At 54.8% G+C, this 22,642-nt stretch overlaps 1 pseudogene; it reads left to right on the top strand.

The window, feature by feature from the left end:
* Positions 1-10,030: 10,030 nt before the first annotated feature.
* Positions 10,031-21,101, top strand: LOC123076364 (inactive LRR receptor-like serine/threonine-protein kinase BIR2; annotated as a pseudogene).
* Positions 21,102-22,642: the final 1,541 nt, after the last annotated feature.

The following is a 22,642-nucleotide window of genomic DNA, read 5'->3' as shown; positions in this document are numbered from 1 at the left end:
ATGGGGCAGCTCGAGGAGCTGGCCGGGAGCATGCTTCGGACGAGGCCCTTCTCCTACGCTGACGAGTCCATCGCAATGGCGGACAACGTCAACGGCGCGCTTATCGCCTCCTTCGCCGCGTTGCGCATCTCCGATGCGTTCGCGGCCGACGAGTACCCCAGCGAGGTGCTCAGCTACTCCGACTCTCCCCTCTCCCTCGGCTGCGGCATTTCCGCCAGGGCAATGGACGTCCATGTGGAGGTCTTCGTCACCGGCGACGGCACCTCCTCCTCGTCGAGCAAGACGAGGAAGGCTGCCGCAGCCAGGGCCGCGATGGATCGGATCTAGCCGTCCGATCCGTTGCGTGCCGCGATGCAGAGCCTCCGCATCCCCATCGGCACCAACGTCGACGCCACCAACGTCGCTGAGGCCCGAACCCAGCTCGAGGAAAGGCGCCAGCAGATGCTGGACCTGTCTGAAACGCTCGCCGCCACCCAGCGTCGCCTGGACACCGCTCAGCTAGTGCGCGACGCCGCCTACGGATTCACGCTCACCGCGGCCGAGCCAAGCCGGGTCGCCGATGTGCGTGCTCGGGGAGGAGCGATCGGCCGGGCCCTCGGCGCCGTCCCAACCGTCTACGAGACCCCAGCGAAGAACATGCGCGCTGCTCAGGCAGCCGCAGTCGGCCTGGACCAGCTCGCGGGTGAGGAGGTGAAAGAGCGCATCGGGCGGATGCGCAAACTCCTCCACGCCGCCAACACCCAGCAGGACCGCCTCAACCAGCTTGCCAAGCCGGTGGGATCCGGCTCCGCCCGCCTTGGCGGGCCCGGCAAACTTCTGCACACCGCTTCCTCGCCACCCGGCGAGGCGCACTCTGGCCGAGCCCGGCCTCGGCGCGATCCGGCCGCCACAGCCGCCGGCGGATTGGGCGACGAGCCCGTCCTAGAGACCCAGCGCGGACCCGGCCAGCATGGCCAGCGTCCGGCTCCAACCGACCCGCCCCCCTGTGGCCTGGCCGCAAGTCGACTCGGCCCGCGCGCCATCGACGACACCGACGCTTGCCACCGCCTCGATCAGCTCGCTCGCTCCCTGGAGGTGGAGGAGAGCGGCGCTATCGGGCCAGCCTGCTTCGGCCCGCGCATCCGGGAGGAGCCCTTCCCCAAAGGATTCATGCTCCCCCGCGACACCCCCAAGTACAACGGAACGGTGAAGCCAGAAGACTGGCTCACCGAGTACACCACGGCCATTGGCATCACCGGTGCCAACCGTCGTCTCGCCGTGCGCTACGCACCGCTCATCCTCCAAGGGTCAGCCCGCACGTGGTTGAACAGCCTGCCGATGGGCAGCATCAACACGTGGGTGGATTTCGAGGAAGCCTTCGTCCGCAACTTTACGGGGACCTACAAGTGACCCGGCCGCCCTAGCCAGCTCGCCATGTGCGTGCAAGGGCCTACGGAGACCGGTCACGAGTACCTCGCACGCTGGACCAAGCTCCGGAACAATTGCGAGGGCGTCCATGAAGTCCAGGCGATCCAGTACTTCGTTAGCGGGTGCCGAGACGGCACCCTCCTCAAGCACAAGCTCTTACGCTCCGAGCCGGCCACCATGGCCGCGCTCATGGTGATGGTGGACAAGTACGCCAATGCCGACTCCGCCATGAAGATCCAGGTGGCGCTGGATGAAGCCGGCAAGGCGAAGCCGGTCCCCCTTCCGAAGCCGGCCGGCGAAAGTAGCCGGCAGCAGCATCACCAGAACAACAAGTGCAAGGCCGGCCAGCCGGCGCCGCGTCACGACAACCGGCTCATCGCGGCCACCGAGCCCGCGGAGGACCCGGCGGCGAAGCACCGGCAAACCGGCAAGACGGTATGGCAACCCGCCATGAGCTTTGTGCAGATGCTCGACGCCCCCTGCAAGCACCACAGCGGTGCAAGACCCTCCAAGCACACGCTTCGGCAGTGCGCCATCACCAAGCGCATCATGAGGGGCGACGTCCCCCTCCTCCGGCTCCGGCCCCAGGCACGGGACAGCCGCCTCCACCTCCACCGCCGCCTCCAGCTGGCGGTGCGATGCGCGACGACGCCTACCCGGACCAGAGCGTGGCCTACGTCGTCTTCACCAGCCTCGGCGACGACAAGCGTAGCGAGCGCCTCCTTCGGCAGGAGGTGAACACCGCCGTCCCGGCCAAGCCGGAGTTCATGCATTGGTCGGATCGCCCGATCACCTGGACCCGGGAGGATCACCCGACAGTCATGCCGAGCCCGGGTGGTTACGCCCTCGTCCTCAACCCCACCATCGTCGCGCGGCGCACATGCAAGTTCTCCCGAGTCCTCATCGACGGCGGCAGCAACATCAACATCCTCTACCGCGACACGATGACCAAGCTCGGCCTCAAGGCCGAGGACCTGGAACCAACCCGAACGATCTTTCACGGCATCGTACCCGACCTCTCTTGCTCCCCCATTGGCCGGGTCTGGCTAGATGTCCTGTTCGGTGATAGCGGCCACTTCCGGCGCGAACCGATCTGGTTCGAGGTGGTGGACCTGTCCAGTGCGTATCACGCGTTGCTGGGCCGGCCCGCGCTCGCTAAGTTCATGGCGGTTCCCCACTACGCGTACCTGAAGATGAAGATGCCGGGTCCCAAGGGCCTCATCACCGTCACCGGCGATTACCGCAAGTCCCTGGAGTGCGCCCGAGACGGCGCCAAGTTGGCCGAGTCGCTGGTTATTGCCGAGGAGCGGCGCCAGCTCGACCGGATCGTCGCCCTGGCAGGCGAGGCCTCCACCGTGTCGATCCCGACCCCGGACCCGGCCGACGAGGCCGCATTCAGGCCCTCCAAGGAGACCAAGAAAGTGAAGCTCAACCCAGAAGACCCCAGCTGCAGCAAGTACGTTGTCGTAGGCGCCCGCCTCGACGGCAAATAGGAAGGCGAGCTCGTCGACTTCCTCCGTGAGAATCGGGATATCTTCGCATGGACCCCCAAGGACATGCCGGGTATCCCGAGGAAGTACGCCGAGCACAAACTTCACGTCCGCAAGGACGCCAAGCCTGTCCGTCAACCCCTGTGACGATTTTCCGAAGAGAAGAGAAGAACCATTGGTGAAGAGGCCGCCAAGCTTTTGGCGGCAGGCTTCATAATGGAAGTGTTTCACCCCGAGTGGCTGCCCAATCCAGTCCTCGTCCTGAAGAAGAAGAACACTTGGCGCATGTCTATCGACTACACCAGCCTCAACAAGGCCTGTCCCAAGGATCCGTTCGCCCTCCCGCGGATCGACCAAGTCATCGACTCGACCGCCGGGTGTGAGCTCCTGTCCTTCCTGGACGCCTACTCCGGCTACCACCAGATCAAGCTGGACCCGGCCGACGCCCTGAAGACGTCCTTCATCACGCCCTTTGGGGCGTATTGCTACATCACCATGTCGTTCGGCTTGAAAAACGCCGGCGCCACCTTCCAGCGCTGCATGCAGAAATGCCTGCTGCCGCAACTCGGTCGCAATATCCACGTATACGTGGATGACATCATGGTGAAGACCAAGCAGCACCTCACGCTCCTCGACGATTTGAAGGAAACCTTCGCCAACCTCCGCGAATACAAGGTCAAGCTTAACCCGGAAAAATGCGTCTTCGGCGTCCCGGCCGAAAAGCTACTCGGCTTCCTCGTCTCGGAACGCGGCATTGACGCGAACCCGGAGAAGATCAAGGCCATCGAGCGCATGCGCAAGCCGGCTCGGCCGCTCGATGTCCAGAAGTTCACCGGATGCTTGGCCTCGGTCAGCCGGTTTCTAAGCCGGCTGGGCGAGAGGGCGCTACCCCTGTACCAGCTGATGAAGAAGACGAGCCCGTTCGAATGGAACGGCAAGGCAGACGAGGCCTTCCAAGACCTCAAGCGCATGCTCTCCACCGCACCAGTCCTGGCCGCGCCGACCGACAAGGAGCCGCTGGTGCTCTACATAGCCGCGACCTCGTGGGCAGTCAGCACGGTGCTGGTGGTCAAGCGACCAGAGAAGGGCAAGATCCAAGCCGTCCAGCGCCCAGTCTACTACCTGAGCGAGGTGCTCTCCACCTCCAAGCAGAACTACCCGCACTACCAGAAGATGTGTTATGGCATGTACTTCACCGCCAAGAAGCTGAAGCAGTATTTCCAAGAGCAATCCGTCACCGTGGTCAGCATGGCGCCTATCGGAGAAATCAACGGGTGCCGGGATGCCTCTGGCCGGGTCGCCAAATGGGCGATCCAGCTAGCCGACCACACCATCCTCTACGAGCCCCGCACCGCGATCAAGTCTCAAGCCCTGGCCGACTTCCTCGTCGACTTGACCGAAACATAGTACTTGCCACCGCCTCCCGACTCGACGCATTGGCGCATGCACTTCGACGGGTACAAGATGCGACTCGGCTTGGGGGCCGGCATCGTACCGTCGTCCCCGAAGGGGACCGGCTCCACTACGCGCTCCAGATCCACTTCGCCGCCTCCAACAACGTCGCCGAGTACGAAGCCCTTGTGCACGGCCTCCGGCTGGCCAAGGAACTCGGCATCCGGCGCATCCTGTGCTACGGCGACTCGGACCTGGTGGTGCAGCAATGCTCCGGCGAATGGGACGCCCGCGGCTCCAACATGGCAAGCTACCGCTTCCTTGTCCAGAAGCTGTCCGGATCCTTCGAGGGCTGCGAGTTCCTCCACGTCCCGCGCATGGAGAATGAAGCAGCCGACACGCTCGCCAAGATCGCCTCGTCACGACAAGCCATCCCATCCGACGTCTCCCTCGAGCACCTATGCAAGCCGTCCGTAAGGCCATCGCCGGACTCCGAGTCCATCCACGTTCCAGACGACCCGATCGCACCTCAACCCGGCCCGGGGACTGCTGAACCCGGCCCGGGGGCTGCTCAGCTCGACCCGACCACCATCATCCCAGACCCGGCCGTCGCCATCCCCGACCCGGGGGCTGCTCAACCCGGCTCGGGGGCTGCCGACTCAGAACCCACCCTGGCGACCGTCTTTGCCGTGGTTACGGCTCCATCTTGGGCCCTCCCAATTTTAGAATTTTTGAAAAACGGGGTTCTCCCCATGGGCGAGACCGAAGCTCGGCAAGTGCAGCGCCGGGCGTCCGCCTACATCATCATCAACAATGAGCTCGTCAAGCGCAGCTCCACCGGCGTGTTCCAGCGCTGCGTCGAGCAGGAACGGGGAATTGACATCCTCCTCGACATACATCAGGGCGAGTGTGGGCACCACGCCGCATCACGATCCCTGGTGGCCAAGGCGTTCCGCCACGGCTTCTACTGGCCCACGGCCCTCCAAGATGCCGAGTCGCTCGTCCTCAAGTGTGAGGGATGCCAGTGCTTCAGCAAACGCAGCCACCAGCCGGCGTCAGCACTCCGCACCATACCGATCGCCTGGCCCTTCGCGGTCTGGGGACTCGACATGGTGGGACCCTTCAAAACCGCCCGAGGCGGCATGACGCACTTGCTGGTGGCAGTGGACAAATTCACCAAGTGGATCGAGGCAAGACCAATCAAGAAACTGGACTGGCCAACAGCCGTCCGGTTCATCAAGGACATAGCGGTGCGCTACGGCATGCCGAACAACATCATCACCGACAACGGCACCAACTTCGCGAAGGGCGCGCTCGAGCAATACTGCTCCGTCTCCGGTATCCGCCTCGACCTGGCCTCTGTTGTGCATCCGCAGTCCAATGGGCAAGTCGAGCGGGCCAATGGACTCATCCTATCCGGCGTCAAGCCGCGACTCGTCGAGCCACTCATCCGCTCACCCGGCAGCTGGCTTGAAGAGTTGCCAGCCGTTCTCTGGAGCCTACGCACCATGCCGAATCGGTTGACTGGGTTCACCCCGTTCTTCCTCGTCTATGGAACCGAAGACGTCATCCCGACCAACGTCGAGTTTGACTCGCCGCGCGTCGCGATGTACACCGAAGCCGAAGCCAGAGAAGCCCGCGAAGATGGCGTCGACCTACTCGAAGAAGCATGCCTCCTGGCGCTCAGTCGCTCGTCCATCTACCAGCAAGGCCTGAGGCACTACCACAGCAAAAAGATCAAGCCCCTCGCGTTCCGCGAGGGCGACCTCGTCCTCCGACTCGTCCAAGAGCAGGCAGGCCAGCACAAGCTGTCCCCTCCATGGGAGGGCCCATTCATCGTGAGCAGGGCCTTGCGCAACCGCAACGCCTACTACCTCATCGACGCACACAAGTCAAGGAAGCGCAAGAAGGACATCGCTGATGAAGAAACAACCCTGCCGTGGAACGCGAACTCCTCTGCCCATTTTACAGTTAGCCGCACGAGCGTATGTATCATCACCTTTTGTAAACGCATGAAACTATGGGGTCCCCGAACGAGACTCAGGGGCTGCCTTTTGTCGAAAAATTTATTGCGTCCCTATTTTTCTTGGATCACTATACCACTGAACCCAGCCACCAGTCTGACTCGCTCGACACGGGGGCTCGGGGGCTGGCCAGCTTGATCGCTACCCCGCCGCCTTACTTGGTGATTCCTGATAAAGTTACGATGCCGCGGTCCCCCACTTCGCCCTAAAGCCACAGATCCAGCTTTGGCTGTCGGCTGGCAAGCACAACGGGCCAAAGCTCCTTTACGCTTCATACACTAAGCCAAAGGTTGCCGGGTCGATCAACCCGGCCCACCATTCATCAAATGAACAGTCGCACGACCGGGTGCTCGCCAACCGGCTTCGCCGGATTGCCGCCAGCCGGCCCAATGGGTGTTTCGCTCGCGCTCAACGTTTCAAAGGGCCCAAGCCCTGCGCGCTCCTCTCAAAGAAACGAACTCCTTGTCACGGACCGGAGCCTCGGCCGTCTGACTCGCGGGGGGTGGGGGGAGGTTTGAGAAAGGAAAAGCGCATGAAATCGGTCCAAAAAACGGAAGGAAAAAAAGCAAAAGCACCCACGACATCTACACAAGTACTTAAGAAAAGGCCCACGGCCCGAGTTCATTACACCCTAAAACCCCCAGTGGGTGGGTGGACATGTTGTTTAACAAATTTTACACAAAATGTCTCAGGCATCTCCAGTGCCGCATCGCGACATCGACGGCTCTCCCCTCGCGGCCTCCGGGTCCGGCGAGGTGCCGGTGCCCTCCTCAGCATCCGCGTCGCGGTAGACGCCCGTCTCCTCCGAGCTCCCCTCCGGATGATGGAAGAGCAAGCCGTAGTCGTCGCCGTCCATGGCCCCGCCATCTTCCATCCGCTCCGGATGGAACTCGTCGTGGAAGGCGAACTCGGCGATGTAGCTGGCCCGGGAGGTGATCCGGCCGGCTTGCTCCTGCAAGAGCTGCTCCGAACCGGCCCACTGGCCCATCAACACGTCCAGCTGCAGGTCCGGATGCCAGGACAGCGTGAACCGGAGCGCCATCTCAGCACCGGCACGAGCGGCGGAGACGCGCCACTCGCCAAGCTAGTCCAGCCCCATCTCCAACCAACGCGCCAGGCGCGAGAAGCTGCTCGGTTGGACGGAGTCCGGCCATAGGGCCGCCGTCATTGCGGTGCCGGCCTGGGACAGCCGCCCCAACTGCGTTCCTAGGACCTGCAGGCGGGCCTCAGTGGCGGCGATGATCTCCGGGAAGGTCCAGGCCACCCGCGGATCCGTCCCGGACCCAACGACGCCGGTCGGGTCGCGCTGAGAGTGGACGGCTTCCTCCGCCAGCCGCTGCGTCTCTGGGAAGGCCCCTGCCGCAAAGGAAAAAGCGAGTCAGAAGAAGAACAACAAGGAAGAATGGTCGAATCCAGACCCGACAAACAACAAGAAAAAAGCACTTACTGGAGAAGGACTCTTCCAGGTGCTGCGCCTCAAGCAACATACCATGCCGCTCCCGCTCGATGGCGCGGTCGCGCTCCTCGAGCGCCTTCTCCAGATCGGCTGCCTTGGCAAGGGCCGCCTTCAGCTCGGCGTCCTTGTCTTCGGCCGCCTTCTCGGCCGCTTCACGGCGACGGGCCTCGTCCTGACGGGCCCCCTCAGCCGTGGTGACCTGACCCCGCAGGCGATCCACCTCGGCCTGGAGCCGGCCCTTGTCGTCGGCCAGCTGGCCGCGCTGCTGGTCCGCCTCCACCAGGACCTGCTGTGCCTCTGCCACCTTGGCGGCTTCCGCCTTAAGGAGCCCCACCTCGGCCTCGAGGCGGCTCTTGTGACCCGCCAGCTGCTCATGCAGCCGGTTGGCCTCGTCGAGAGACCGCCGAGCCGCGGCCACCTCCGCCCTCGCCTGCGCTGCCTCGACGCCAACACGGCCAGTGTCGGCAATGAGCCGGTCGTAGTGATGACCAGCCCGGAGCAGATGAGTCTGCCAGGACAGCACCTTGGGTGCGAAAGAGAAGGACTCAGTAGAAGAAAAAAAGGCAAGACTTAAGATTTGGCCCAACTGTTACACAGTTGGCCCGAATCTCGGGGGCTACACCCAGTGGGTGCACTAGCGCGCCCCCACTAGAAAAGAGCACAAGGATACCTGTGGCAACGCGAAGCTCCTCCTCCTTGGCGGCAAGCCGCTCCACGAGCTCCCGGTGCTTGACCAGGACACGATTGTAGGCGGCGACCCGGAAGGCGTCGAGATGCTGAAGAGAGCAGAAATCAGAACAAGGCCAACAGTCTAAAGATTAGACCCAACTACTACGTAGTTGGCCCGAACCTCGGGGGCTACACCTAGTGGGTGCGCTGGCGCGCCCCCACAAAGAAGAAAATCGCAAGAGGTCTTACCAAAACGGCGCACTCCAGGTCGCGCGACCGCTCCACCTCGGCCTGGGCGATGGCCTCGAGCCGTTCCGCCCGGCCTAGCAGGCGGCGACTGACGGCGTCCAGCGCTGCCTCCTCCTGGGTCTGAGGCCCGAAGACAACGGCGCCCCCGCTCCGCGCCGGCTGCGGCACGGCAGCTCGGCGCTCTCCCTGCCGGGGCACAAAGCTTGCTCCTCGCTGGCCGCTCGCGACGCGGCCAACACCTCCTCCGGGACGCCCTGCGTCGCCGTCTCTGACCCGGACGCCGGGGCGCCCTGCGTCGCCGTCTCCGGCCCAGCTGCCGGGGTGACCTCCGGCGCCGCCGCCCGCGGTGCCTCCTCCAAAACCGGCGGCGCCTCCGACGCCGCCGCCCGCAGCGTCTCCTCCAAAACGACGCCGCCTCCACCACCATCAGTCCTCGCTCGCTCGGCCACGTCGGCCCGCGACGGGGTGTCATCCTCCACCTCCACGACCCCCCCGTCGGGAATCACCACCTCAGCCCGGCCTCCATGGCCGCGCTCCCTCACCGATGACGGCTCAAAGACCGTCGCCGCCACCACCGTGCCCTCCGGCATCTCGCGCCATACCGGCTCCACGCCGGGTCACGCCCATGCCGCCGCCGCGTCGGTCCAAGCCCGGACCGCCGCCGCCTCCAGCTCCGCCTCGGCCCGGTTCCTGTCCCGCCAAGCCAAGGCTTCGGCGTCGTTCGGATCCAGGCCAAGGTCCAAGTCGGCCCGTCCCTCCACCTCAGCCTGGTCGGCAAGGTCGGACCGGCTCCTGCGGAACACGGCCCCTTCGGCGGTCGCGGCTTCCGCCGCCGCCCTCGCCAGCGCGATTGGCGACCTGGAGAAGAAGACAGAATGAGCAGAAAGGAAACAAGACTAGCTCAAGAAAAAAAAATCTGAAGTGCAAACAAGAGATGGAGCTTACCCCGCCAAGACTGGGACCGGGGTTAGCCTCCCGTGCCCGCCGCCGCGCTTCCTCTTGGCCGGCCTCCCGGCCCCGGCCGGGTCCGCCGTGCGCTTCGGGGCCCGGGGTCGTGGCGCGACGCTGTCTTTCCCATGTGGGCGGCTCGGCGCCGCCCCATGCGAGGACCCGGCTCCGCTCGCGTCGCCGCCTCCCCCGCCCAACGCCGCTACACCAACAACTGGCGTCAGCATCGACCGCTCCATGCCGCGGTCAGCAATTCAAAACACATGAAGAAAAACACGAGACTTACCCGCGCAACGCCCAGCGCCGGCGTCGGACTCGGCCTCCTCCTCCCCGCCATGAGCCACGGGCACCTCTAGCGCCACCGGCTCCACCTGCGACGGGGCCCGGGCGTAAGGATGCCGAATCGCGTTCAGAAGTACCCCCCGCGTCGTGTCAGGACGGATGAGAAGGTGCACGGCAGCAAAGTGAGAAGACCAGATACTCACCTGCGGCGCCGGATTCGACTGGCTGTACGGCGCCTTGCCGAACCGCCAGTCTTCCCCAAGGTTGGCCTTGGAGATGTCGTTCACGCCGCGCGCGACCTGCTCCGCGGGCAGCCGCGTCGACCCCATGCGGTTGGGGTCTTGAAGGCCGACCATTTCGCCGATGAGGCAGGAGCGCCCCTGAAGCGGAAGGACCCGGCGCATGATGAACGCGGCGAGGAGGTCGGTGCCGGTGAGCTCCTCCTGCGTCCTCATCACCGTCACCCACTCGCAGAGATTAAAGATCTCCTGCGACGGGCGCTTGGGCGAGTAGCCCCAGTTCGTCTTCGCCCGTGGCGGTGTGATGGCGAAGGCCGGAAGATTGATGCGATCCGCTCCAAGGTTGCGGACGTAGAAAAAGAAGTTCTGCCACTTCTTGGCAGAGTCCTCCAGCGAGATCTTGGTGAAATGCGCCCCCGACCGCTTCGAGATGACGGCGGCGCCGCAATCGGTGAACTCCTCGGCCAGCGGGCCCTACTGCTTCAAGGAGAAGAAGCGCGCCCAGAGGTCGATCGTAGGCTCGACACCCAGGTACCCCTCGCAGAGGGTGACGAAGCCGGAGAGCTGGACGATGGCGCCGGCGCCAAGATGATGCAGCTGGAGCCCGAAGAACTCCAGGAAAGCACGGAAGAAGGTGCTCGCCGGCAGCCCGAACCCGCGCTCGAAGTGCATGAGGAAGACCACGCGCTCCTGCCCCTCGGGCCGAGGCCTCTGCTCGCCGCGCGGCAGGCGGACGCCGACGTCCGTCTCCCGCGGCAGGCGCCGCGTCGCCCGGAGCTGGGTGATGTCCTCGGAGGTGACGTTCGAGCCCATCCAGGAGCCCGATGGCAGCGACATGGTCGAAGGAAGAAGAAGGAAGATGGACGGCGAAGGAGTTCTGCTCGGAGCAGCGGGCGCCGCAGTGCGTCGGTTGCAAAGAGCGGAGCGAGAGCAAAGGGACAGGAGGGCGCGAGCGAGAATAATGTCCGCAGCCCCCCTGCCCCCCGATTTATAACCCTCGGTTTGAACGTGGGGAAGTGGGGAAGTGAGATCGTCTGCATGCGCCCGTTCCACTACCCCGCAATAAGTGCGCACGTACACGCGCAGTAACTGCCCGGGGAAGAGCAACCGGCCCCCGGACGCCGCAATAAATCCGCGCGCTTGGGCCGAGGGCGCGCAGCGGTGGGCCCCAGCCCGTCGCCCAGTCCCGTCACGCGCGTGGCCTGTCAGGCCCCTTCGGCTTCCGAGCACCACATGGCGCCCCGAGCAAGGCCCGAGGGATTGCCCCAAGATTCGGCGGACTTCTCGGTCCCCGCCACGACCGAGACGCTGCGATCCGGTTTCCGAGAAAACCGGCACACAGTGGGTGTTGCCGGACCCGGCGCTCGCAGAATCCACCTTGCTTAAGGGGGAAACTATGAAGGCCCACTCATCCGAAGACGACGAACCTTCACAGCTTCGGGGACTACTGTCGGGGGGATGGACCCCGGGCAGGCAACGGAACCCGGATCTTCTTCAAAAACAACGGGGCTGACACCGCCCCTCAATACCGGCGCGCGCTTGGCCGGGTCGCTCGACCCGGCCAAGCCCCGCAAGTCGGCCAGAGTAGCCGACCCGGCAAGACACGTCGACTCGGCCCCAACAACTGGCACAAGGCAGCCGAACCCGGCACGGCCAAAGCCTCCTCACCAAGCCAGCGCCACCCATGGCGTGCTACGAAATCCAGCCACGGGTCGGCTCCCGTCCCATCCAGGCCGTATGATGGGGACGAGACTTCAATCAACAATGACCGGGGCAACAGTGCCCTGCCCATGCCTCTGGTCAGCAAGAACGTGGCAACAGTGCCCCTCACCTACCCGCTGACCAGGGCCAGCGTGGCAACAATGCCCCCACCCTCACCGCTGACGACAGCAAGCGGCAACCGGACGGAGAGCACTATATGCGGCTCAACTCGGCCACGCCCTGACGATCGACAAGACGACGCACAGTCCCCCTAGGCTTGCGGGGCCCGCACCTAGGGGATCCCGGCGAACCACAAGCCCTCAGCGGGGCCCAGCCCAGGACCCCGGACACCGACAACACGGACCCACCGACTTGTAACATTACCATTGTGCCCCCAGAGGGTTGGACAATAAAACCCCCCGGGAGCCCACGATCATTTGGGGGACGAAGCAGGAGGACTAGCCACAAAATAGCAACACCGGAGAGAAGGAGCAGCCCATGCCTTTGCCAGTCTCCTTCCTCCTCCATACATCTCCAGGAGCAACATTGTACTATCGATCATCCAACTACACTCGGCAGGACTAGGGTATTATCTCTCCGGAGAGCCCCGAACCTGGGTATGTCCGGTGTCCCGCGCCCGCTCATGCCAACCTCGCCTCTGGAGCCCACCAGCGCCCTCGAGCCTCCTCCTCTCTTTAGCCATCCCTTGGCATCTGTCGTGCGCCCACCACGATAGTGGGGGTGTATGTTCTTCTTCTGAAGTTCCGATTGCTTGAAACTCTTCTCAGCAAACTCTTTAGTTGCCCTGACCCTTTTGAATTCTACCCAGTCTGCCTTTGTAATTTGGGGGTATGCGGGGATTGGGTCCTTGCCTTCACTCAAGTACTTCTTGTACAACACGTCCTTCCAGTTTCTCCAAGCATCCCTAGCCTTCTTCAATGCAGCGTGTTCCTCCTGCATTCTCCACTGCTCTGGAACGTTGAAGTGATCCATGATCTCCCGGACTATCCTTCGTCATGTTTCTGTGTCAGCCTTCCGAAACCCTGGCAGATTAATGTTGAGCCTTGCCCTACCAACAAGTCCACACACACTCCTGAACCTCATGCGTGCTTTATTTGGTTTAGTTGGAGCCCAAGACTTTAAATCAATATCGGTTACTTCATATACACCTTTAGGCTGGTGTGTGGGCTTCCTTGGAGCGTTCCTCCGTGTCCTGACTGGAAGGGTAATTGCTGCAGCTCTATCCCGTTCAAGACTACTTGATCCCTCACAATCTGCTGAAGACCTAAGGTTGTCCGAATCAGATGAAGATACATGGCCTAAAGCATGAGTGATGTCGCTGCTACTCGGCATCTACAAAGAACACATGCGAAACTCAGGAAAGGAGGATAAGCATAAAACTAACAACTTGGTATCAAGCTTTCTAAACATGCCATGCAATAATTTAGAAAATGTATGGCTAATTTGTTAAGTTTGTGAGACTCGGGCGCCCGCGATCTGTAAATAGGCAGTAACTTATTGGAACAAATACAGCTTATATGTAGTAAGGAAGGTAGATAATGAACATATATACGCTCTTTGTTATTTTATAGCCAATTTTGGAACATACAGAACGAAATTGGAAGAGGGACTGCGAGGAAATATGCCTCACCGCGATGGAGAGCAGTAACTAACATGCTTCTTAAACCCGGCCGGACCACAAAGAGGCGAGGGTTACTGCATCGATATGCTCGAGGGTGGCTGGCGAGCAAACGAAGACGACGAGGCACGGGCCGCCGCGTGTTGGGAATGGTAGTGGAGGTAGGCTTGACTCCGAAGAGCGGGCACACGACCGGGGTGAGCACGGCGGCGCCGAAGAGGGTTCTGCTGTGGATCTGGGGGAGGGGGAGCTGGCGAAGGAGATTGGGTGGACTAGTTGAGTGAAACGTGGGCGGACGGTGGGGGGTGTTGGCGGCCTAGGTGAAAAGGGTGAAACATATCCCCGGTCACCGCGCGTGCGGAAAGGCCTATGCAAACGGTTGCCTCTAAGGGCTCGTGTGCACAAACCGAATAATTTCGTTTGAAATAAAGACGTGAGTTCATCGTTTCGCCTTTAAATTTTTCCCACGTAAACCAATCACAATTTTACCACGGGTTTGATTTGCTGGCGCATTTCAGGTCTCGTGTGCTATATGTAAGACATTTTTTGGCATTTACCGTGCATGTTGGCATATAAATCAATTCCTAGCCGGACTGCATTTCCTGTCGAAAGGGATGAGGATTCCCGTTCGATCTGGGAGCATCCAATGGTGCAGACGTATGATCCGTGGGGTTTGGCTTCTGGCCAATCAGAACGCACGACACAGATCGCGCGCGCAGCAAAGGGGGGGCATCGGCCACGGTTTGGTAGGCACACGGCTTTCGTGTGTGAACCGTGTGCTATTTGAAAACATTTTTTGGGAGGGGCTATTTGAAAACATTTACATGTGTTGTCGAAAGGGATGAGGATCGCTGTTCGATCAAGGAGAATCCAATGGTGCAGACTTACGATCCGTGGGGTTTGGGTTCTGGCCAATCAGAACGCACGACTCAGATCACACGCATGGCAGAGGGGGGGTGTGCATCGGCCACGGTTTAGTGGCCACACGGCTTCCGTGAGTGAACCGTGTGCTCTTTGAAAACATTTACATTACCTAGCATCATATTTTTGTTCGAATCAAAACATGAGTTCATCGTTTCGCCTCCAATTTTTTTCCACGGTAAGAAATCACGAGTATAGTGGAGAGTGTCATATACTGGTATCATGGATATACAGTATATATGATACTAGTGTATGATACTACCTTTAATTAATTATAGCACATAGTATAATACATAGAGTATAGTATCATATATAGATCATATTTATTGCCATGCATGACACAAATTAGCATCGCATTTAACATGATACCATATCTACCTATATGTTACTCTAACCCTCTTTATATATATTTAATTCTTTGCCACATCAACATACTTGCTATTTCCGAGTGCATGACATCGTCGGCTATGATACCACCTCTATGGCCAGCCTTATATAGTGGGGAGTATCATATAGTATCATGCATATGATACTAGTGTATGATACTACGTACGTACCTTCATAGTGCATATATAGTATCATAGAGTAGTATATATCATAGATGATCGTATTTATGGCCATGCATGACACAAAGTAGTATAGCATTTATTATATATATATATATGTTACGGTATCTACCTATGTTACTGCTTCTTTGCCACATCATCATATTTTCTATTCCCGAGTGCATGATATCGGCTATGATACCCCCACTATGGCCACCCTAATAAGGTTGGTCGTAATATGTGAGTATCAAGCGGTATGATGCATGCCAACTAGACTTTTTGGATGATGTGGCACACAGTTAAATGAGGGAAGAGAGGGTGTGGTATCATATCATGATACCATATCATATTAAATGTTGTGCTACTTTGTGTCATGCATGACAATTAATAAGGCAACCTAAGATACTAACTTATGATACTATGCATGCGCGCATTACGGAGGTATTGCCGATCATATATGTGGCACCCCGGCTCAGAGAAACTGGAACGCACGTATTCCAGCCCAGAGATCGAGGAGAAGTCTCTGGAATACGGCATTGCTTGACATAGAACAAATCAGCTCTTATTACAAGAATAATAATACAAGGGTTTGATGTTACAAAGAAGCACATCAGCACGGCGACACTACGCCTGCAATACTACACTTTCTCTATGCTAGCAGCGGAACAACTCCTAGCACACTACAAGAAATATGTCAACTAGTGACCTTCTGTCAGTGACCCTGGAAGAATTGGTCATAGATCTATGACCAATTCAGACCAATTGGTCAAAAGCTGTTCGGCGGGCTCCAAACCCTAAACTATAACGACCATTTTGGTCAGAAAGGTCGTAATTTCCTTACACAAAATGGTCATAAAGCAGATAGCACTGGTCCGCTGCTTATTTCTAGCTGATCATGACCAATATAGATGGTCATAACCTTGTAAATTGTGGTGGGTTGCTATGACTAGGCGCCACCTCATCAGTTTTGCCTATGTGTCATGTCCATGTGGCAATTTTTGCCCCAGGTTGTGAAGCAACCTATATTTCTGTCATTCCCAAAATTCCCAAAAAATCTCATAAATTCTTTGGGTCATATCTTCGTCAAATATGTAAAAAAACCTTCCTTTCCTAGTTCAAAAATAATTCAACAATATTCATTTTCCTATTGTATTCACAACAACACTTTGTGAAGAAAGTACCACTTTGGCATGTCCAAATAGTATCCATTTTCTACGGTGCTTTCCTATACCCAAATAACCATCCTCCACCAAATGCCAGCTCAATCCATTCATTATTTTGAGCCCACCTTCAACATTCGTATTTATGTCCAGTGTGGTACTTTGCAAAGCAAGTACCACCTAGGCTCCTCCTTTTGAGCTGAAATTTTGTGAAGATGATCTTCTTAGTAACTGATCATCCTCAGCCAAAACTCACGCCCATTAGCCATGTACATTTCCCGTACCGCTAATCAAACACTTGGCTGCTAATTCATGTTTGAGCATCGATCGGTCTCCTTGTGAGAATCTTTTGTTGTAATTTTCTTCCTAGCACCTACCTAGGGAGTGCCCAACCCACTAGACATGCCTAGGCCGCCCAGAACACATGGCAACGCCACGGTCACGCGGTGACCACGCGGCGGGCATGCGAGTTTACGCGCTCTAGAGTTGGGGCCCTCGGCCACCGCCCAAACCTCGACGTATCGCCACCAAACCATGTATTTATGATTAAATAGGTACTTATGTAGCTAGAAATGATTTTTGGAAAAAACAAATAGCAAACTATGAGGCAGCTGCAGTTCAAATTTGACCCGCTTCTAGCTGAATCGGTGGAAATTTGTCTTTTTCACGAGTGGTGGATCAAAACTTTTTACACCCAACCATTTTGTCAATTGTGCATTAAATATGTCCTAGTATTTTATAAAATTGATTTGGTCCAATTTTGCAACAATTATTTGGGAGGTCCTTCACAAAAAAAACCTCCTTTTGGGCACTCAAAAAATGGAAAATGGTTTTTTCGTCCAAAGAGAATGAAAACTTCCTTAGGCAACATTGTTTGCCATTCCAATATGCACCCTTGTGCACAATATGAGATCATTTGAACAAACTATGCCATGAATGTGGCCATAAGATTGATCATTTGGCTTGAAAGCCATTGATCTCCACACGTGATAGCTCGTTTCTGAGAACACTTATTTAAAATAATTGCCATATTACAAGTTTGTTATTTTTCCTGGGAACTTGGCCACATATAATGACACAATGCAAAGGTTTCCAAATTTTTTATTTTTTTTTTTAATTTTTTATGACCGTTTAAAAATGCGGTCAAAACAGATGGAATGACCGTTCCTAGCTAGTGGTTGAATCTTGAAATATTTTTGGTTTTTTTTGATTTTTTATGCCCCTTTCAAAATGCGGTCAAAACGGCGGGAATGATCGTTCCTAGCTAGTGGTTGAATCTTGGAATTTTTTTGGTGTTTCTCTGATTAAATAGATACTTATCTACCTAGAAATGATTTTTGGAAAAAATAAATTGCAAACTACAAGGTAGCTACAGTTCAAATTTGACCCGCTTCCACCTGAATCGGCAGAAATTTGTCTTTTTCACGAGAGGTGGATCAAAACTTTTTACACCCAACCATTTGGTCAATTGTGCATTAAATATGTCCTAGTATTTTAGAAAATTGATTTGGTCCAATTTTGCAACAATTATTTGGGAGGTCCTTCACAAAAAAACCTCCTTTTAGGCACTCGAAAAATGGAAAATGTTTTTTTCGTCCAAAGAAAATGAAAACTTCCTTAGGCAACATTGTTTGCCATTCCAATATGCACCCTTGTGCACAATATGAGATCATTTGCACAAACTATGCCATGAATGTGGCCATAAGATTGATCATTTGGCTTGAAAGCCATTGATCTCCACACGTGATAGCTCGTTTCTGAGAACACTTATTTAAAATAATAGCCGTATTTCAAGTTTGTTATTTTTCCTGGGAACTTGGCCACATATAATGACACAATGCGAAGGTTTCCCAATTTTTTGTTTTTTGTTGAATTTTTTATGCCCGTTTGAAAATGCGGTCAAAACGCGGGAATGACCGTTCCTAGCTAGTGGTTGAATCTTGGAATTTTTTTGGTGTTTCTCTGATTAAATAGATACTTATGTACCTAGAAATGATTTTTGGAAAAAATAAATAGCAAACTACAAGGCAGCTACAAGTCAAATTTGACCCGCTTCCACCTGAATCGGCGGAAATTTGTCTTTTTCACGAGAGGTGGATCAAAACTTTTTACACCCAACCATTTGGTCAATTGTGCATTAAATATGTCCTAGTATTTTAGAAAATCTATTTGGTCCAATTTTGCAACAATTATTTGGGAGGTCCTTCACAAAAAAACTTCCTTTTGGGCACTCGAAAAATGGAAAATAGTTTTTTTGTCCAAAGAAAATGAAAACATCCTTAGGCAACATTGTTTGCCATTCCAATATGCACCCTTGTGCACAATATGAGATCATTTGAACAAACTATGCCATGAATGTGGCCATAAGATTGATCATTTGGCTTGAAAGCCATGAATCTTCACGCATGATAGCTCATTTCTGAGAACACTTATTTAAAAAATTGTCGTATTACAAGTTTGTTATTTTTCCTGGGAACTTGGCCACATATAATAACACAATGCGAAGGTTTCCCAATTTTTTGATTTTTTTTGAATTTTTTATGCCCGTTTCAAAATGCGGTCAAAACGGCGGGAATGACCGTTCCTAGCTAGTGGTTGAATCTTGGAATTGTTTTGGTGTTTGTCTGATTAAATAGATACTTATGTACCTAGAAATGATTTTTGGAAAAAATAAATAGCAAACTACAAGGCAGCTACAGTTCAAATTTGACCCGTTTCCACCTGAATCGGCGGAAATTTGTCTTTTTTACGAGAGGTGGATCAACACTTTTTACACCCAACCATTTGTTCAATTTACATTAAATATGTCCTAGTATTTTATAAAATTGATTTGGTCCAATTTTGCAACAATTATTTGGGAGGTCCTTCACAAAAAAACCTCCTTTTGGGCACTCGAAAAATGAAAAATGGTTTTTTCGTCCAAAGAAAATGAAAACTTCCTTAGGCAACATTGTTTGCCATTCCAATATGCACCCTTGTGCACAATATGAGATCATTTGAACAAACTATGCCATGAATGTGGCCATAAGATTGATCATTTGGCTTGAAAGCCATGAATCTTCACGCATGATAGCTCGTTTCTGAGAACACTTTCTTAAAATAATTGCCGTATTAGAAGTTTATTACTTTTCCTGGAAACTTGGTCACATATGATGACACAATGCGAAGGTTTTCTAATTTTTTGATTTTTTTCAATTTTTTATGTCCGTTTCAAAATGCGGTCAAAACGGCGGGCTTGACCGTTCCTAGCTAGTTGTTGAATCTTGGAAATCTTTTGATGTTTCCCTTATTAAATAGATAGTTATGAACCTAGAAATAATTTTTGGAAAAAAATAAAGAGCAAACTATGAGGCAGCTACAATTCAAATTTGACCCGCTTCCAGTTGAATCGACGGAAATTTTTCTTTTTCACCAGAGGTGGATCAAGGCTTTTGACACCCAACCATTGTGTCAATTGTGCATTAAACATGTCCTAGTATTTTATAAAATTGATTTGGTCCATTTTTAGAACATTTATTTGGTAGTTCCTTCACAAAAAAACCTCATTTGGGGCACTCGAAAAATGGAAAATGAATTTTTAATCAACCACGATCAATTTTTTAGTCAACTACGACCAATTTAGATGGTCATGACATCGTACCCGTGTGCTACATTTTGATTGGTCTGTGGGCATTTCACGCGGATCGTGGATGGAACACCGTCGGATGCTCGCGGATCCAACGACAGTCCTCACCCAAGCCCACCTAAGCCAAAACCCTAGTCCTCGTGGACATTTTCCATCCACCCCCTGCCTCCTTTCTTTCTCCCCTCGCTCTCTTCTCCGTCCGCGCACGCCTCCCCTCTCCGCTCTCCCTCCCGGCCCCGACCTTCCCGCCCCGCCGCCTCACCACCCCCACCACCACCACGGCCTCCACCACCAATCCGCCATGCCGCCCTCGCTCCGCCTGCTGGCCCTGGCCCTCACCCTCCCGCCCGCCCGCCGCAGCCACCGCCGGGGTCGGCGGCGGAGTCGCAGGAGGACGACGCCAAGTGCCTCCGCGGCGTCAAGAGCGACCTCAAGGACCCCGAGGGCCACCTCTCGTCCTGGACTAGCAACACCTCGGCGGGTGCCGTCTACGACTTCTCCGGCGTTCTCCTGCTGGAACCCGTAGGAGTCGCGCATCCTCGCCGTCTCCCTCTCTGGCTTCGGCCTCCAGGGCAGAATGCCACCCGCGCTCCAGTACTGCCGCTCCGCCAACACGGTCGACCTCTCCTCCAACGCGCTCGAGGGCCAGATACCCCCCGCGCTCTGCGACTGGATCCCCTTCGTCGTCAACCTCGACCTCTCTGGCAACGGCCTCACCGGCCCGCTCCCCTCCGAGCTCGCCAACTACCGCTTCCTCATCTCGCTTAAGCTCAGCGACAACGCCTTCTCTGGCCAGATCCCCGCCTCCCTCGCGTGCCTCGCTGCTCAACAGGTTCGTCCCTGCGTTTGCCACTCCAGTCCAGAGTAGGAGTAGCTCTTGTTCGAGATCTGATCTACTAGAACTGAATTGCTCCCCTGTTTTGCTGTGGTCGTATCCTCTGTGGTCACTTATGCGTGCTGCATACCTGCAGATCAGGACCAAAATTTGAGCAGTTTCAGTCGTGCAGATTATAACTGAATTATGCCCTGCTTTGTTGTAGTTGTATGCTTTTGATCCTGAATGCCACCTGCTGCCGTAGTTTCTGCATATTGAGGACTGCATGAAGGTCTGCTTCTGTGTGTCTATTCCTACAAGTATTTTATTTAGCTCCTTGCTCATCTCTGACACCATATGTTGTGCATGCAATCAGGGGAGTTCTTGCTCCGCTCAGAAGGAGCTGTCGTTGCTATGGAAGCCTCTGACCTCTTCTTCTACTACCTATTGCTGCTGCTGCTGGGTCTCTGCAGCTACAGGGTGGGTAATCCATCTATGTTTATTTGCTATGGTCTGAACTTTGTTTCTCTGCAGCCCTGAATCTCTCATTGTCTTGGTTGTTGCTTACTACAGGGAATCCACTATTGTTGACACACGATGAAGGGCTTCTTACGGGCTGCTGCTCTAATCGAAGGTACACGACAAGCATGCTTCAATATGCTACACTTTGCTAGCTGTTGACATGCATCCTTCAAGATGCACCTCTAGCTCTAAGCATAATTAATGTTCCTACATGGATAGCTGACTATTTAGGGAATTTTTGTGACGATGATGATGTCGTGCTGGGCAGAGGATGTGAAACATTTAGACTGCTGTGGCCTTTCCGGTCTCTAATGATCTAAAATCAAGCTTTTTTAAAACTGATGCCTAGCATGCCATCAACGTGTTTTTGCTCCTCATCTAGAGATGCATCTCTCTGTGTTGGTGTGATATAATGTAGAGGAGTTGCATGTGAATCGTTTGTCAACTGAGCATATGGTCTTACAAGGAGATGCTACTAAGATTTTTCGTCGTTGAAGTATCTTAAACTGAGCTTTTAAAAACTAATGCTTGGTTGATCTAGTTCTAGGTGGGTGAGAGTCTACTGTTGTTGGTGCTGTGTAGTTATTTCTTTTTACGTCTTTGAAGAATAAAAAAGATGAACATTTCTCCGGCAAATGTCTGAAGTAGTTGCTGCTGTGTAGTCATCGGTTGGACCTATGCATTTCATCACAATTTAGATATAGCTTGGAGTATACTTCTTAACAGAACGAAACATTTCTCTTTCTTTTATCTGTCTTCAATTCTTTGATTGAACGGCTCTCTTGAACACATGTATGCTAGTGTGGTGATGGTTAAACAACTATAGTAGATCGGTGTTTTTTTTGCATTTTTGCATTCTCAACCTTGGATATTTTGCCAAAAATAAACCCTTAGATTTGTTGCCATTCCTTTGATAATAATTCATTGTGGCCGTTAAGTATTTTTTTAGCAGTAATAAACCTGGCTCTTTGATGTGGCAACCCAACAGCAGCACCCCTGTTTGTCTGTGTAATACACATATTTGCTCTGCTGCTCTTAGTTTTAACTAGCCAAGGCAAGGATGACGCCCACCATCGCTGTTAGACTTATTATCCATGTTGGATTTTTTATGCTTGCCCACACTCTAAATGTATGCTCATGGCATTCTTTATCGAATAAGGGATTGCCGCCTATCCCCGACTTGACTGTGTTAGGCTTCGGTTTGCACGTCTCTTTCAGCTTGCGGGATTAGTGTTGCTGCAAGTAATCCACTTTCTTTGTAATGGATGGTGGCAACATTATTTAAGCCATTGTAGAGTTTTTGACAGGGTTGAACATTTGGAAAGATAGATTCATTTAACCTTGCAGTACCAGTGTCTGCAAGCATTGGCTATTGTTAGTAAAATGTTGAGTTGTTCCTTTATATCATTGTCTTATTGCTATCCTTTTTTCAAGGCTGATGCAGTACCTTGTTAATTTTGCTGTGATATAATCGTCTGTTATAATTGGGTTATATTAACTCCCCTGTAGTAGAATGGATGGCCGCAGTAGTAGAATAGTACTGTACTTTTCTTCAGGTG

This window comes from Triticum aestivum, chromosome 3D (assembly GCF_018294505.1).
Source record: "Triticum aestivum cultivar Chinese Spring chromosome 3D, IWGSC CS RefSeq v2.1, whole genome shotgun sequence".
Lineage (NCBI taxonomy): Eukaryota > Viridiplantae > Streptophyta > Magnoliopsida > Poales > Poaceae > Triticum > Triticum aestivum.
The sequence above is the reverse complement of the archived record's forward strand: the minus strand, read 5'-3'. Positions and strand labels throughout refer to the sequence as shown.